An 18,281-nucleotide genomic window follows, 5' to 3' on the forward strand; every position below is an offset into this window, starting at 1 on the left:
TTGCTTTTATATTGACTGTTCAGGCATTGCTAAGTCTCTTGTCTCTTGGGTTAATAAGGTTCAACAAACTGATGGCTTTTGTACAAGATACTATACAAATGAAACCCATACAGGTCCGCTATTACAGGCTGGAAGTAGGGGACTCTGAAACTTCTGTCATCAAGACTGATGAGGATTAACCCCTAACTTACGCGCTAAGCCGGATAGTCAGTGACGGGTAAGAGAGCATACCGAGACCCTTGCCCCTAAAAGAAGGGAGGCCTCACCATCCTAAGACAGGAGCTCAACCAATGGCTGTTGAGTATCCAAGGACGGGAAAGGGAGGCTGGGGTCCTTTGTTCCAACCTAGGACAGGCACAGTTTCCGTAAGTTTTCCCAGCCTTCCCTTTTGAAAAAAAATTTAAAAAGGGGGACCTGTTGGGAGCCGACTTTAGCAGAAAGCAGCTAGATCAACTTTGCAGCCATCTGGAACCATATACCCTGACGAAAGATTTGGTTTTCAATAGCCTACAACAGCTGAAGCACACTCTGATATCCCACATATTTTGTGTTGCTGTTTACTGGCCCCAGCTGCAAGGTGCACGTGGTAGTCACGCCTGCAAGACATGCAGTTCACGTGCTGTCCACGTGCTATCTACGCCATACATGCCTGTAAGGCACACGTGCTATCCACGCCTGCAAGGCATTGCGGTGCACGTGCTGTCCACGCTATAGACGCCTGTAAGGCTTATGTCATATCAACACCTGCAAGGCACGTGGTATCCACGCGCCTACAAGGCACGTGGCAAAAGCCTATAAATAGCTCAGAATTCCCTTCAATAAACGAGACTTGATCAGAATCTCTGTCTTGTCTCCATTCTTCGCGTCTCTTCCCCTTTATCCCTTTATCCCCCCCCCCCCTCTCTCTCTCTAGACCCTGACCCTCGGACCGGAACGGGCAGTACGGGCTGCAACAGTTTGGCGTCCAACATCGGGCTCCAGTTAGAGCAACATTCTCCGTAATCACTGTCATGAAAATTCTGTGTGTATGGCAGCCTCTTTTCTTGTGATCCCTCCTTTTAGTCCTTATGTGATATAGAACCTGGTTAAACAGAGCTTAAGACTTATTCCTATTGCTTGAGATGCAAGTCAACTCCATTTCTCTATACAACAATGGCCAGTAGCCATATCATTCTTTAAAAACACAACAATTTAGTACCTACCTGTGGAGCACCTATATGCTGAGCACTGTCTTAGGTATTTCCTAAACCTGACAGCTCTACATTGGGGCACGGGGGAAGGGGGAACGTGGGGCTGCTGTATGTGGGGGACCAGTACTCACAACGGCTGTAGGTGAAGGTCTAGAGGGTGCAGATATGATAAATCTGATGCTAAGGTGATGGTGATCTGTGTGGATAACAGTGACTAGGTGACCGCGAACCAGACAGGGACCTATCAGATACTGGTTTGACTGTGGCAGGAAAGTAGCCTCGTGCTGACAAACCACCAACAGGGGACATGGTGTGGTAACTTGTCAGCTTGACACAACCTAGAATCACCTGGAAAGTGTCTCACTAGGGGATTGTCTACATGGGGTTGGTCCCTGTGTGTGTGTCTGGGGAGGTGTCATGAATTAACCAATGTCAGAATACCTAGTCCACTGCAGGTGGCACCATTCCCCAGACAAGGGGTCATGAACTGTGCCTGCAGTCCAACTGGGCACAAGCAAGAACATGTATGCATTCATTTCTCTCTGCTCTTGACTATGGATGCGATGTGATTAGCTGTTTCAAGTCTGTGTCTTGCCTTGACAAAGTGATGGACTAACCTGCAATTGTAAACTGAAATAAATCTTTCTCCCCTTGGACTTCCTCCTTCTTCTTGGTCATATTATGTAGCTTTGGGTGTCCTGGAACCATGTATGTATGTATGTATGTATGTATGTATCCATCCATCCATATCAAGCTAGCCTTAAAATTCAGAGATCTGCCTGCCTCTGCCTCCAAAGCATCAGGATTAAAGGGTGGGTCACCAAGCCTGACTCATGTTACTTTCTGTCACGGTATTTTATCACAACAAAAATAAACCAGAACAGCTGGCCAGAGCGCTCTAATGATCCAGGCTGTTCTAATTTATTATCCTTGGCAGTGGCTGTAAACTGCAGTCACAGTAAGTAAATAGGTAACGGCAATTTGAGTGATGACGGCTCTGGTAGATAGGTTGGGTTTCTGTTTTAAACGTGTTGCATTGAGTTAAGCTGACAACGACAGCAACAGGGCTGAGGACAGGACTGAATACTGTCATTGCCGATGGAACAGCTGTAGTCACATTGGGAGCTAGACATTGTAACAGGAAGCCTGGATCTGGGCATCGGTAGCAGGGACAAATAGGTCACCATGTGATGCAGTGACAGCTTTCATGATCAGCGTCAATGAGGCTGATGTTAACTGGATCTGATTCACATCCATTTGACTCCCCAGGCCCGGGTTTTCCAGCGTGGTGCTACATGTAAAAACAAGAGAGAATAATGCCAAAAGAAATGCTGTGTACACCCACACCAAGACCAGTCCAGAAATCAGTCTCGTTCCCGCCCTGCACATGACTGTTTGTTATGAAAGAAGGAAAGAAATCCTTGTTATCTCTTCCCTGCTAACCTTAGAGGTGGTAAGGGTTGGATCAAACTAAAGAAACTTCTCCCAAGATACTGTCGCGAAGGTCAAAGGTCAAGAGCAGACCAGGAGCCAACTTATCTTGGGAGCCTACCATTGGTAGAGCGCGCGCACGTGACGCAGGCCCCGCCTTCTCGCGAGACCTCCCCCCAGCACGTGACTATGGCGTGCGCACATCCGGGCTACGGCTCTCGGCGTCCCGGGCCCCAAGATGGCTGCCTTTTGGCGTCTCCAACGCTGTTGAATGGAGAAAGCTTTATTGTTCCCTTCGGGCAGGAGTGTTCGTGTCCTCTATGGCGCTGTCAATAAAGAACGGCAGTTTGAATCGGTACTAAACAGGTAACCATAGAAACGGCGCTGGGACTCCGCGTGGAGACCCCTGTTGCGGCGGAGGCTCCAGAGACTCCTTGAGTGAGGGGCGCCCCGGGACCCCCGGGGACGCAGGGGACCCGCGTAGCGAGCTCCGCTGGGCTCGCGTTGATTACAGCCGCCGCCGCCCGCTGTCCTCGGGACGTGGCCTCAGGGACAGCCCTCACTTCGGGCGTAGTCTCGGTCGTAGCGTCCCGCTGGAGGACGCGGGACCCTGCCTGGCAACGGCGGCCCTTATTACCCGGTTCCCGGGCTGCATCGCCGACGGCCGCGCCCGGAGGACTCCCTCCCGTCTCTGCTCTCAGCTTTTGTTTACTGCGAGACAAGACTGGTTTATCCGTTTTAAAACAGTTGTGGGGAAATAGAAGTCATAGGAAATAAAAGTTCAGCTCCCAGAAGTGAAGTTGCACGGAGACTCAGCCACGTTCGTTTTTTAAAATGTGTTGTGGAGCCGCTCCCCTGCCGCGGGGCGGGGGAGTGCGCGCAGTTGCCTGGCTGCTTTTCGGCTTTGATGGAAAGGCCCAGAAAGCCGGAGTCATTTCTCTAGGGCGCTTTACAGAAGTTTGCCAACCCTGGCCCAAGGCACAAGTAGATTGAGCTAGTGTTCAAGTGACACAATACCCTGTCTTCCATGACTCGGACAAGCTAGTAGTTTCTCATTCTTTGCAAAGTTATCACCCGCCCAGTGCGTGCAATTGACCATCTATTTTATGTTTATATGTAGCTTTGCAGTGTATTTTCCCTGCACAAAACGTGAAATGTGATGATGCTGTTTTAGGGTGTGCTAGGTTATAGGGCTGGCAATGTGAGCCTGTCACTGGGGACCGCTCCCCTCCAACCACCATGGTAGCCTAGGTCAGATTGCTTCAGATTGTAAAGTTTTCTCCCTCTGGGAGTGTTCTTCCTTGTAATTGGATCTATGGGTTATAACTGTTTAAGCAATCTAGGGTTAGGGTTAGGAAGTGCACATTTTCAGTGCTTGGCATACGTTATGCTCACCTGTCAATGTAGACATGGTTCTTCTGTGATGGTATTTCCCATCCTGTCTTTTGTTTGTTTTGAGATAAGATCTCTTGTAGCCCAGGCTGGCCTGGGAATAAATAAATATACATGTATGTATTTGTGTATACACACACACACACATACACACACACATCTCTATAGTTGGTCTTGTGCTCCTGCTCCTCTGGTCTTCCTTCCAAGTGGTGAGGTTACAGGCATGTGCCTCTTGCCAAATTCCGTCGCCCATTTAACGTTATTTTGTTTTTTGGTTATTTTTTTACACTTATGCTTGCATAAGTGAGTTTAATCAGTAGATCCGGTGCTTCTACTATGTGCAGGTATGATTCCTGGAAATGTATTATTGCACAAGATAACCACGGCTTCTGCCTCTTTGTGGAATTTAAATTCTTCAAAGGGCTTGTAACGTACAGGTACACAGAAATAATTCTTTCTCCTTTAAAAAAAAAAAAGTCCTGCTGTGCAGCCAAGGCTCACCTTTAACTTGAGATCTTCTTGCCAAAGCTTCCAAATGCTGGAATTACAGTTGGACATCACCCCTAGAATGACTGGTTTCAGACACCTATCTCATAACATCATAGCAATAACATGAGTTAGTTAATGCTCACTGAGCAGTTTCTTTGTGCCAGGTACTGGCACTAAGGCTTAATATGAACTGTCACCTAGTCTGTGACACAGCTAGTGTTAGGATTAACATTTTACCCCGGGGGGAGATGGCGAGTATTACATGGTTTATGCATGGGGAGCATGGAGCTGAAGTAAACAGATCATGCCATGCTGTGTTCCATCTGTTGCCTTTTCTGCAAGCTTGTGGGGTCCACAAGAGTAATGCCACACCTCACTTTTTGTGGCCTCAGCTACTAGCCCATGCCACAACTTCATGTTACTATCCATAAGGATAGTAAATATACACATTTTGAGCATCCATTGAGCAAATACTTAGGAATTTGTTTCACACCAAGAGCTCAGAGCTGGGTGGCTTGGTGTATCACAGAGTCCTTGTCTGTTCTTACAGTCTGGACGGTGCAGCTTCCTCAAAATTGTCTTCGTTAAAGAAGAGAAAATATCCTAGTAGATCTCAAGTTTTTGTTGTTTTTTTTTTTTTTTCTGGGGTGGGGTCTTCTTGGTCTTGAACTGGTAAAGCAGCCTATCCTCCTGCCTCAGTGTGGAGAGTTGGGGTACAGTGTGCTTCCTGTTACATGCAGTTAAATCTATTTGGAAATACTAACCCAACTTTGGCCCCAGATGTATTAAATAACAGTGCAAATTCAGATGTTACTAGCAAAATGAGGGGTGGCAGGATAGACGGTTTTCTATCTTTTGGGGAGTGGGGAGAAAGATTTCTCCTGATGTTTAAATAGAGAACAGCTTTCCCTCATGGAATTTAATTGTTGTTGTAAATTACTTAAAAATTACATTAATTGCATGTGGGGGAGGGAGAGAGGGAGAGAGAGGAGAGCTTAGGTGATAGGGTGTGGGTGCCTGAATGCAACAGTGTGACTGAGAAGGAAGGACAGTTTACAGGACTTGGTTCTCTCCTTCCTCCATGTTGTTCCACCATGAGGGACTGAACTCAGATGACAGGCTTGGCAGCAGGTACCCTTAATCCACTGAGCCATCTCATCAACCCAGAATTTAGTTCTTAAAACCAAGCTAGATAATTGTCTACACAGAAAGTTTTTAATCATTTTAGTGCTTTAAGCTTGGAGCTGTTTGTATTCCTCTGTCAGAGACTCCTGAATTTTGGGGGGGTGTTGGGAATGGAGCCCAGGCCTACACCACACCAAGCAAGTGATCTGAGCCTGAGCTACACTTTCAGCGCCAACATCTGTGTTTTCTTAGGGGTTTCTGGGAAATGCTGCGTGCTGCCTACAGGGTGTGTTTGCAGTTGATTGTGGATTTCCTTTCAAAATCTTCTTAATAAAGTTACATCCTTTAAGCCAGGCTCAGTGGCACACACCTTTAGTCTGTGGGCTCAAAAGCAAGAACAGGGTGGATTTCTGTGGGTCTGAGGCCAGCCCAGAAAAAAAAAAGCAAGCATCATGAGGCTCTGTCTCAAAAAACAAAAACCATAGCGTCCTGTCCTATGATATGGAATACTTGAAAAGCACCAGGCCTTTTGAATAGGTTTGAACAGAACGTGAGTAGAGAAACCACGCACTGTGCTAAGCTGAGGGATTGCTGGAGCTGTCACATGAAAGAATGGATGTCAGGTTTTGCTTTAAACTGTATGCTGTAACCGTGTTGGGCATGTCATCAGAAGATGTCACCCAGGCCAGAGAATGGAGCTGGGAGCTGGCCGCAGAGTGGCATGTTAATGCAGTGTTGAACTGCAAGCCAGAATTAAATTGCTATTTTGAGTCTGGGTGGGACCTTCCCATCTGAGCTTTGCTGTTTCTACTTTATGATTTGGGTCTGTTGGGTTCCAGTAAAGAGTAGGTGGTGATGCCAGCTTTGAAGTATGGTATGAAACTGCAGGAGGAGCCAGGGCATACCAATTTGTTTTTCAATCTATTTTATTTCAGTTCAAAGCATCAGTGCAGACAGCAGCCCAGGAAAACAAGCCACACTTTGGCAACAGTCAGCTGCATTTGGAGATTGAGGAAGGCTGGGAGGACCAAAGTACGGCTTGTTTTCCTGGGCTGTCTGTCTGAGATGATGCTCTGAACTGAAGTAAAATAGATTGAAAAACAAATTGGTATGCCCTGTTGCCTCATACTGAGGACTCATATAACCCCTCCCCAGCTCCACCTGGGCTGACACCCTGGGGGAAGGCACTGGCTTTCAGCCTTTCTCAACTCTCAACCCCGTGAGTGCTTTGGTTTTCCAAGGAAATTGAATTGGGGTATGTGCTTTTCTGGTTCCAATTGCTTACCTTCCAAAGCAGTTATCTGGATAATGTGGAGAAGCAAGCTTACTAACCATATAGGAAGGAGTTAAATATTAAGGACACTCACATTCAGACATGAAACTGTCATTTTCCCTAAGCTGTACAGAGGCTACTGTATTTCATTTTGCAGAAAGCACACTGTGAGGCCCTGGCAGCCCTCCAGGGAACGGAGGGTAAGGAAAGGAAGCTGCTTTTCCTCTGTTTCCTTGATGCTATTTAACTCAAATCCTAGAATCACAGCACATAGTAACTCATTTCCTTATACAGAGTAAGTACAGTATGACTGATCCACAAAAGTCCAAGGGCTTCAATCTCCAGAGAAATATTGACTCTCAGTGGATCCATGAGTCCTTTGAAGATGCCTAAGAATCCGAACCAGTGCCATTCACTCTTCCTGGAGGAGAGCCCATCACTTTCATCAGATCTTACAGGTTCCTTGACTCCTCAAAAGGAGCAGAGCTGATAATGAATGTTGTCTGTAACAGAGTGAAGTCACACAGCCAGTCACTTTGAACAGGTTTGTGAGCTTGACCTCTAGCGTTCCGAAAGTGCCTTTTCAGATTTTGTTTCTTGTGTGAAGGATCAGACATAATCGACAAGCTTAAGGATGGGCTTCAAAAATGCCGTGTGAATGTTAGGCCCTTACAGTAGACTAGTGAGAAGTGGGCAGTGGCTCTTCAACCTCGTTAGCAGATCTTGCCCATCTGCCTTTCTTTTGTGAGATGGGTTCATGTGACACAGGCTGGCCTTGAGTTCCCTACATCAACAAGGATGATCTTGAATTCTGATTCTCTCGCATTTCATTCCAAGACTGAGATTCCCGGTGTAGGCCACCATGCCCCCGCTGTTTCCTCTTTTACAAAGATTTGATGTCTTTCTTTTTAGTACAAGGGATTACACTCAGAACCTCACACACGCTCAGCAGGTAGCCTGGCATACAGCTTCATCATTGCGAATCTTTTGTGTGGTGTGATCTTTAATGTACACAGCTTGGCGGTTGACTGGGTTACATGTCACAAGTTGGTTACACGCTTGCCTCGTTACACTCCTGCCATCAGCAGGAGGCAGTGGTAGAAGCTGCTGTGGGTTAAGTCCCCAGTCTATTGGTTTCTGCTCCCTCCCCTTTCTCTTGCTCTGGTTAAAGCTACTGTCCCTCAGTGCTTTGCAACATTGCAACAGTCTTCTATCTAACCTGCAATCAGATGCATGTTCTTAGATAGGCCTTTAGGGGATTCATGTTAATATGTTGTCCTCTCCAAGGCTCTTCTGTTGTCTCCACAATTTCCTGTTCAGTACTTAGCACTTTGTCTTGTGTTAGGAAGAACTCAGTGTCCACCTGTTAATGGGCGTGTAAACTAGAAAGGGGGAACGAGAGGGTGACAGGGAGAGGGCATTGAGAGCTGTACCTCAAAAGTTCCCTGTTGTTCCAAACCCAGGAGTCCCTAAGTCTGCAGACCTGCTTCAGAGCAGTTCTCTGCTTTAATGTATCCAGCAATAGCACATCAGTAATAAAATGACTGTTGTTGAACACGCACAAAGTGCCATGCACCGCACTAGGTGTTTTACATAAGTATGCCCTGTGTGCCCCTCACGGCCACTCGGCATTAGATGCTGCTGGCCCTACCCCACTCCTTTGGTAGAGTTCACCTATTTTATTTAGATTTTCACATTTTCTGATTCTAACCAGCAGTGGAAGCCAGTGAATACCAGTCTCACTCATGCTGAGTAGGGACCATCAGGTTTACTCCAGTAAGAGTGTGCAGCCGGCGAGCCAGTCCTCATCTCACACAAAAAGCCCTGCACTGGCCCCATGTCCATCGCACAAATTACTTCAGCTTTTAGAATTTTGGCACTGATTATTTGAACAATTTATAAGAATTTCATACATGAGTCCCATGTTCCCATCATTTCCACCCCACAATCTCCCCTCACTCTCCCCCGACTCCCTCTCATTTCCATGATGTCTTTAATTATCAGTGCTGCATATACATATACGTATATGTATACATATGCATATATATAAATGTGTGTGTGTGCATATACATAGAAATATAACCCGTTGAGGCTATTTGCTGTTCTTCCTATGTGTTTATTTTTATAATTTAAGGTCCGTAATTATTAGTCTTTTTTTTTAAGATTATTACTCTTGTGGTGGTACTAGGGCCTTTGGGGCATACTAGGAAGTGCTTCCCACTGAGCTAGAATCAACCAGCTTCGCTCCCAGCTCCCATTTCTAAAAATTATGAAGAAAGACTCCCAGTATATTAATTTGAGGATAAGGTTACGGCAAACTCCTTCTTAGGCTTGGGGAAGCACATGTTGAAGGCTCTGTACTAGAATTGCAAAGGTAAATGAGGCTTAGCTCTGTATACGATCCTCTACAGATTGCTTTTTAAATTTTCAGCTCCACTTGTCATGGGAAAAGCAGAAAGAGGGAGACAGGAGTGCTGTCCTTAGCCTGGCTGTGTTTTAGCATTGGCACGAGCTTCCCATCCAGAATGTTTCTCACTCCTGTCCATAGACAGCCAACCTTGCTCACGCTTCACTGCCTCTATGTGTTCTGCCTGCTCCGACCCCTCCCTTTGGTTTTATTAGAGCCACCAGTCGTGATTGGTTTTCAAAGGGCTGCCCTGGTTCTGAGTGCCCAGCTCCTAGCCCGATGTCACGAAGGTAGAGACTTTAAAGCAGAGACAGTGAAAATTTGCTCTATTAGCCTGTAGGTTTGCATGGCACTGTAACTTTGGAGCATTTCTCTGAGGGCCTGGCAGTCATTACGTATCATCACCCTGGACACAAGCTGCTCATTCCACTGTCCTCTGCTGACAGTTGCCCTCAGTTCCAGTCAGGTTAAAACCAGAGGGAGACTTTTGAAGGTCAAAGTCCAGACGGTGGAGTAATTGGTCCCTAGAGTTCTGGGTTTCTTTCCTGGGCTGCAGAATGGTGAGGATGAAATTTTCACGTTTCCCTTTGAACATTTTTGAGCAAATAATGATGGGATCCCACAGGCTCTTTGCTAGAGTTAAAGGCAGTAGAGAAGCTACACTTTCGCTTTTTTTTTTTTTTTTTTTTTTTTTTTTTGTTAGTTCCTTAAGATAACCCTCTTGTTATACTCCCTGGTGATGGACTGGGGGAATGCTAGAGATGAAAGCAATTCCCAATTCTTCAAAGACAAAGGAAGAAGTTAACAGCACGGGAAAGGAGAATGGCATTGTTGCTCTGTGGAGCGCACACAGAGGGTACTGAGGGCTGAGTGATCTGAGCATTTTGGTAGGACATAGTACAGAAAGGTGTCTAGAGTCGCTCTGTGCTTCCAGCCTTCTCTACAAAGGCAGAAGAAAAGGCAGATTTAGGCAGAGAGAGAGGGCTCTTCTTCCCAGCTGGGCCATGTGCTCCCTGAGAGCCAAGTGTCTGGTCTATGTAGTGCTGGGCATCATGAAGGGCATTGGCCTGAGTTCAGTAGAGCTCCGCTGGGTGGAGAGGCATGCCCCATTCACAAACACCACTGGGAAACTGAGCATGGGGTCATATGAAAGACCCAAGAGATAGCAAGCTGTAAAAGAGAAGAGTTCGGGCACATGGTTTTATAAGTTTTGGGTTCATGGTTTAGCCTGTGGTTGGTTGGCTCTGATAGTTTGGGACCTGTGGTGAAACTAGGAGTGTGCAGAGGAGAAGAATCCACTATCCCCTCTAGGACATGCCCCAGTGCCCAGACTTCCCATACACCCTACCTTCTAAATTTTCACCACCTCCCAGTAGCTCTATTCTGAGGTTCATGCTTTTAGCATCTGGGCTTGTGAGAGCACTTAAGGTCTGCCCTGTTCCAGGGCTTCACACAGCATCGACTAAGTAGGCTTTACCATTTCCTCAGTTTCATTGGTGCTGGGGATGGAATCCAGGGTCTCTTGTACTCGGGATAAGTGCTGAGCATGGGAACTTCCCGCCCATTTTCTTATGTCATTTTAAGAAACATCTTGTATATTCTGTGTGTGGTACCTCTGAGCAGTTGTCCAGATGTAAGAGGACTTGGTTCATCTAATTTGTGTTCTCAGGCTTGGGCCTTAGAACTTTCTAGTAGCAGTGTCATATCTGGCATCAGACAGTGTGAGTTCTGACCGCCACCCTTTGACTTGGCTATTTGGGCAAATCTCTTCATCTTGCCAAGTCTCCACTTCCTCAGTGGTAAGAGGTTAATATTAGTAACGGACTCACTGGTTTTACAAGATTGTATCATGCCACTAGTATAAGATACCACCATGCTTAGAGCACAAGAAATGCTAAGTGTTACCTACTATAGATGGGGCTCCACCTTGCAACTGTCTTCATCTTTCCAGATTGTCTTCCTCATTGCCTACCATTTAGAATAAACCACTGGCCCTGTTTGCATATGGGTTTTTCATCCATGGATTCAGCCAACCTTGGATTGAAAATATTTGGAGAAGAATGCACTTGTTCTGAATATGTTCAGAGTTTTCCTTTCCTGGACACTTGCTGGAACAGTGGTTTACAAAGCATTTACACAAGAGATGGAAGTTTACTAAAGGATATGCATGGGTAGTTCAAAGTTCTGCACAATGTTCTGTGAGCTTTGGGCATCCAAAGGCTTTGGTAACTGTGAGGGACTAGAATCAACACACACAGGTACCAAAGGACAGCTGTTTATTATTGTGAATTTAGTAAGGACTTAGGTCTGGGGTAAATACGCTCATCCCTGGGTTTAATCCCCAGCTCCAGTTGACTTATCAGTGAGGAATGGTAGGTATCCACAGGACGTTCTAGGCCAGTTGGCATGAGGTGCAGCTACACATGTAAGATTGGAAACAGGAAGAGTCTCTTCCTAGACTTCCATCAATAAGGAGCTTCAAGAAAAAACACTCAGCTATGACATGTGAGAACTGGGTGGGGAATCACCTGAGAAGCTCCTCATTCCTGTTGTATGCAGGGTCTGTATGAGACTCAGAGCATAGCCTGGGGCTCTTAGGAGAGGCTCACACTATCCCATCCCCCCTTTCCTACCCTGACTTCCATCCCAAATCAGCTATGTTAGATGACAGTGGGAATGTATCAAGTCTTTGCTTGAAAAAGCCGCTACGTAATATCTGATATATATCAAAGAGAAAATACAACTTAAAAATGATGATGCACAGTAGTAAAAGCAAACATTTCAGTGGGAGAATGTTTATATTCTTCTCTTTGAATTATCGTCCTGTGCTGGACAGTGACAGCTCACTCTGATGAGCGTCTGTGGTATAACAGGAGCTGTTGGTATATATGGACTTGTTTGTGTAGACTAGGTTATTCTCACATGAGCCAAGCAAGCCCTGATGTCATCTCCATTTTACCCATGAGGAAACTGAGTTCCCAAGAATAATCAACTTGCCTCAAGTCTTAGCTCATTAGGGGCCAAGCCAGTGTTCACTCCTGGGCAGCTATGTCTAGAGGCACAGTCCAGACTTTACTGTTGAGCACACACACAACCTCTGGCATCACAGCACTTAGTGGGATACTGGGTCCCTGCCAGGGTGTTTTCATTTGTACATTAGATGGGGATTTGGAGTTTGGAGTTTGGCTCTGTGTTAAATGTGTAGTCCAGATGTATTCCCTGCCGAAGAAAGATGTATTCAGATAATCAAGTTAGGAGAACTTGCAAGTCATCCAGGTTTTCAGGTCAGAGCAAAAGGCCTATCAGTGACAAAGCGAAGGGTCTTTTGTACACCTAAGAGGCTGGATTTGAAAGCATTAAAGCAGTGATTGCTTGTTGAGACTCTTGACTGCAGGATGGGAAAGTTGGCATTAAGTATAATGCAGTCACAATCCCCAGTCGCTCATTAGGCGGCTGTGCTGCTCAGGGGATTTTGCAGTGGAGTCTGTGAAGAGTAATCTTGGATGAACTGGATCAGAGCAGCGTGCCCAGAAAGGCACCTAAGTCCCGCAGAGCCTCCTTCTGTTGTAATAGCCGTGCAGAATCGCTTGTTTCTATGAATTAGTCAGCTGCTAAGAGGGGTTGAGCAGTTTGCTATGCTATTCTGATGTTTTTGCTTCGTTGTATCTCGTAGAGCGCCTCAAGAAGACTTTCATTAGAAATTGAGAGAATCTGGGAAAGGCAATTAGTTGCCTAGGGTGGTTGCTAGAGGCAGGATAGGAGTCAGATGCCTGCTCCCAGCTTGGAGTTGTGGAAACCAGCTTTCCCAGTGATCCGTAAATTTCTTTTAAAATTTTAAAATAGTTTTATAGATTTATTTAAATGAATGTGTATACGTGGGGGTTAGTGTATATTTGTGCAGGTACCTATGGAGGCCTGATCCAGCATCAGATCCCCTGGAGCTAGAGTTACAGGAAGTTGTGAGCCACCATCTCCTGGAAGAACAGATATTCTCTTAAGCACCGAGGCATCGCTCCAGTCCCCTTTTGTCCAGTCTTTGTTTTCTTGCTGATCTGATGAGGTGGTAGTGATGCTGGAGATTAAATTAGCAGGTGCTTGCTTGATAAGCACTCGCTGTGCTCTTGACAGGCAGTGCCTTCGCTGGGCTCACTCAGCCTTTTGGTAGCCCTGTTTGGGAGGGGAAGAACCTGAGCCCCACACAGATTCCATAATTTGTAACATAGTTTGTTTTACAGTTGAGATTCACACCACACCTGTGTAGTGTTGTTTACTACTGAACCACACCCGGGGAGAGAGAACTTCTCCCCCAGAAAAGGCATCTGTGGGTAATGTAAGAAATTTATAACTTCTCTTTCCCTGAATAATGTGGGCTTAGACCCCACCCTACACATATAAAATATCTTCCTGGCAGTGTCTTGATTACTAAGGTTTGTACATAGCAGGAGTGTAAATGTTTAGTGGGTGAGCTGTGTCGGACCCTGGCATTGAAGCAGTCTACACAGGCTTGTCTGAGATTCTGAAGTTTTTAATTTTTTTTTAATAGACAGAAACTCATGTATCCTAGAGTCACTTCAAACTGTGTGTCCAAGGACAACTTTAAACTTCTGATCCTCCTACTTCAACTTCTTGAGTTCTGGGTTTATGATTATTGGTATGTACTACTGTATCTGTTTATATGATGCTGGGGCTAGAACCCAAGGCTTCAAGCCTGCTAGGCAAGCACACACTACCTACTGAGCTACACTGTAAGCCCCTGGCTTTCAATTTTTTTAAATGCCCTGACTGTATAGCACACATTTGAGCGGAAGGTAAGGCTCAGCGGCAGAGTGCTTGCTTGCCAGCGTGTAAGGCTCAGGTTTGTTCTCCAGCACCAATGAATGAATGAATGAATGAATGAATAAATGAATGAATGAAAGAAACCAGTGCATTTGAATCATACGAAGAAGACAGTGAATCCCCCATTAAGACAGTACTTAGGAATAACCACCATTAGCATTAACACATATTTAATATTCTGTCTGCACATAAATATGCACACTTAAATTAAAGCACACTTGCACTTAGGTTCCATCAAGCACTGGCTGTTCTCTTTTCCAAACTGGGCATGATGGTGCATGCTTGCAATGCTAGCACTTTCAAATCTGAGACAGGAGGATCAGGAGTTGGAGGCAGTCCAGTCTAAATGAAACCCTGTGTTTGTGTGTATACACACATGCTAGAGCACGTACTGGGTACGGTGGCACAGGGCTTTTAACCCCAGTACTTAGAAGGCAGGGGCAGACAGGTCTATGTGAATTTGAGGCCAGTCTGGTCTACATAGCAAGGTCCAGTGTAGGTAGGGTTACACAGTGAGACACTGTCTTAAAACATCAAAAGACAAAGAAAGAGGAGGAGGAGGAAGAGGAGGAAGAAGAGGAAGAAGAGGAAGAAGAAGATGAGGATACAGCATTTCCCCCATGCTATTAGAAATCTTAGTGTCTTTTTTTTTTTTTCAGAAAATGTATTTAAATGTAACTTATTAGATCTAATTTATTTAGATGTAATTCAGTTTAAATTGCATGGTTAATATCTGTAAGCATTACTCACTAATTTTAGGATCTGTTTTTAGATCACTTCCAAACAGATCTACTACAGTCACTCTTCCTTCCCCTCCTGCAGCCTGTGGTAACCACTAATCCTGTCTCAGTTTGCCTTCTGTAGACATTTTAATGCAGGAGGTAGCACGTGTTAAGAACTTACTTCTTTCTGTGGCTGAATATTGTTCCACCTTGTAGAAGTGGGTTGCACCCATTCCTCAGCTGATGTCCATTAGGTCGATAGCTCTGCCTGCTGTGTTTAATGTCTCAGTTCCCACCACTGCAGAAGTTTCTGTGTGGGTGTGTTTTCAGTTCTCCTGAGTGTATCCTGGCAATGGAGTTGCTGGGTCATTTGTTATTTAACTTTTTTTTTTCTTCTTGAGACAAAATCTCACTCTGTGCCCGAGCCTTTTGAGTGGTAGGTTATAGGTGTGCCCCACCACATCTGGTGAGTGTGTGTAGCTTTTTAAGGAACCTCCAAGTTGTTTGCCAGGGCAGCTGCAGCATCTGCAGCCTACCTGCACTTCTGTAGGTTCGAAGCCCTGGCCTTTTCTGCTTCGTCATAGCCTGTAAGAATCCTTGCTTGTGCTCTCTGTTGTGTTGTGTTGCCTGGCCTGAGCAGTCCTTTGCTCACATTTGGTTGGCTTATGGGTCCTTTCATTGTTGTGAATACTCACCCTGCTCTAATGCTTTTATCAGAGAGCTGATTTCTAAGTGACATGACTCTGTTCTTTGAGTTATCTTTTTTACTTTCACAGTGGTGACCTTTGCTACAGAAGAGTTATTTGGTTGTTTTGGTTTTGAGATCTTGTGTAGCTTGGGCTGCCTTAACTCCTGATCTTCCTGCCTCTCCCTCCCAGGTGTGCAGATCACAGGTATATGCCACCATGCCAGGCTCTGGAAGCTTTACGATTACGTGAAATGCAGTTTCTGTATTGTCTCTGGTTACTTGTCCTTTGCATATCATATAGAACTTGGTCGCTGAGTGCTGAGTGCTGAGCCCGGGCCTTATGTATGCTGTCAAGTAAGCATCTTCCTGATGACCTCCACCTCCAGCCAACAACCTGTTTGAGTGGCTGCATAATATTCCCCAAATATGTCTCTATGCTATATTTACTTAAAATCTCCTGTATTAAGTTTTTAGAGTTTTTTTCAAACCCATTCAAGTTCTGTTGCTTTGAATGCAATGCAGGTGTACATTTCACATTCTTTCTCTGCACCGATAGAATTCTAGAATGGTTCTAAAGGACACATACATTCTTCCTATTAGGTAGCACTCATTTTCTGTGCTTATATACCTGATAGGTAAATTCATTTTGGTAAAGCAGTCAAGCAGCAGGGAAATACATTTTCCCTATCCCCAAATATTCCTGTCTTATCAAAGGGCATTTTTCTAGTTCTCAGTGAGCAGGTAGGCTCCACATGACTTGCAGTTTTCCAGGGAAGTTTAACGGGGAGTCCTATGTCATAGAACCATTACTCCCCAGTTAAATATTACCATTAAAAAAACTTTCTGATTTAATCGCCTCCAAATTGTATTTATGTTTTTAACTTTTTAAAATGCGTGTGAGTGTTTTGCCTGTGTGTATGTCTATGTACCACTTGGATGCCTGGTGCACACAGAGCCCAGAGAGGACATCAGATTTCCTGGAAATGGAATTATAGATGCTTGTGAGCTGACATATGGGTGCTGGGAATCGAACTTGAGTCTTCTAGAGGAATAGCCAGTGCTATTAACCACTGAGCCCCAGTGGTTGGTATTAACTCTTTAGCCCCAAGGGTTGATATTTTAATTATAGTCAAAGAAGGAGTAACAAAGGAGCTGTGTACCATATCCGGTGTTGTACCAGTCTGAGACACAGAGTCCACCATATCTGGTGTTGTACCAGTCTGAGACACAGAGTCCACCCTACTGAGAGCCTCTGTTGTTTTCTTAGAAGTTGGGTGTTTTAGTTTTGGCCCAAATACAAGCATAAGATCCAAAAGCTGGGATCCTGGTTTCTGGCCTCAACATTGCTTAGATATATGAACAACTTGGGCAGGCTGCTTAATTTCTGTCTATCTGTCTGTCTATATTCATCCATAAATGAATACAGTTGAGTTGTGTAGTCTCTAAGCATAAATAAATTGTAGTTTTCTGACTTTTAATTCTTAGCTTTTGACAGCATCCTGCTGGGTAGCCCACGCTAGCATCTGACTCGCCATCCTTCTGCCCTGTACTGAGGTCACAGGTACCACCCCATGGCTTTTATCACCTTCTTACAAAGGGTCATTTCATGGTGGTGTTCATTGAAGACTGAATTTCTTTCTGAGTTTTAATATGGTGATGAGTGGTGGGAAGGGGGGCTGAGTAATAAGTGGATAAGGCCTGTGGGGAAAGCCAGGGAGGAGTGAGGCTGAGTGGAACAGAGGGCTGAGGTTGCAGCCAGCATGTGGTTGATGACAAGGAAGGGGACAGGATGGAGCTGAGTCTGAAGTAAGTTGGAAGATTCCTTGGGCTTAGGCAGCTTGAAAGAGGGAGAGGCTGATCTGCCCCAGATAGATGCTCAGAGTAAAAGTAAGGCTTTGGCCAACGTCAGTGAGGGGCTTCCTTGCATTCTGAAGGAGCCATCAAAACCTCAGCTCTTGGGCGGTGTTCATCAGAGAGCCACATGTATCTGTCACAGGAGAGACCAGGCTGCAGGAGAGTACAGGACCTCAGTGGTGGAAGGAACCAGACACACTGTCATTTGGCATTGCACCTTAATCCTAAAACTTGCATGCTGAATTTACTCTAATGACCAAGGTGAATTATGGGGCTTTATCTAAACTTTGGCTCCATATAGCCAACTTCCTTCTGCTGTCTTCTGTGATTTGTAAAGGGCTTTCTGATGCTGTCTGCTCTGGCCACTGGCTTCTCCTCACAGATTATACAAAGAAGAGGCATAGCTCACATTATGGATCCATTCTCTGATCTATATTGAGTTATTTATGTTTCTCAAGTCCAGCCAACTGTGAGACTCTGGAAGGATAGGGTTTATGTATCTGCAAGGCTGATAGCCAAGTCAGACCTTTTGGTAAATTGAGTTCAGGCCATCTGAGGAAGTTTCTTGGCAGCCAGCTAGCTGGCCTGTGCCAGCAGCACTCTCTTAGATACATAGCTTCACTCAGTCTGCAGCAAAGTACAGTAAGAACAAGGCTCCTTAAATGGGGGCATTCCCATCAGCCTGGCTAGCACTTCATCTCTCCTAGGAGAGGTATGGGGAGCCTGAAAGCCCTGGCAACCAGAGAAACTGAGGTTCTAAATGAGAACAGGGAGCTGGGTGATAGGTTAGCTCAGTGGAGGAAGGCACTTACTATGTAAGTCTGATGACTTGAGCTTGAGCCCATCATCCATATGTTCTAGTGTCCTTTCTGTT

At 45.4% G+C, this 18,281-nt stretch overlaps 1 protein-coding gene and 1 long non-coding RNA gene across 8 annotated transcripts in view; one reads left to right on the forward strand and one right to left on the reverse strand.

The window, feature by feature from the left end:
• Positions 1-2,194: 2,194 nt before the first annotated feature.
• LOC143442195 (uncharacterized) lies at positions 2,195-2,742 on the reverse strand. The gene is made up of 2 exons (XR_013110205.1): positions 2,634-2,742; positions 2,195-2,481 (listed from the first exon to the last, which is right to left on the reverse strand). It is a non-coding gene; the product is annotated as an uncharacterized LOC143442195 (long non-coding RNA).
• An 80-nt stretch (positions 2,743-2,822) lies between these two features.
• Positions 2,823-18,281, forward strand: part of Zbtb40 (zinc finger and BTB domain containing 40) — a 69,535-nt gene continuing 54,076 nt past the window's right edge. For 6 of the 7 annotated variants that reach the window (XR_013110381.1, XR_013110382.1, XM_076933942.1 and 3 more), the window contains exon 1: positions 2,823-2,987. The gene's annotated coding sequence lies outside the window, so the exon portion shown is untranslated. The remainder of the gene's footprint in view (positions 2,988-18,281) is intronic. The other variant, XM_076933941.1, reaches the window with a different exon arrangement.

Source organism: Arvicanthis niloticus, chromosome 5 (genome assembly GCF_011762505.2).
Source record: "Arvicanthis niloticus isolate mArvNil1 chromosome 5, mArvNil1.pat.X, whole genome shotgun sequence".
NCBI lineage: Eukaryota > Metazoa > Chordata > Mammalia > Rodentia > Muridae > Arvicanthis > Arvicanthis niloticus.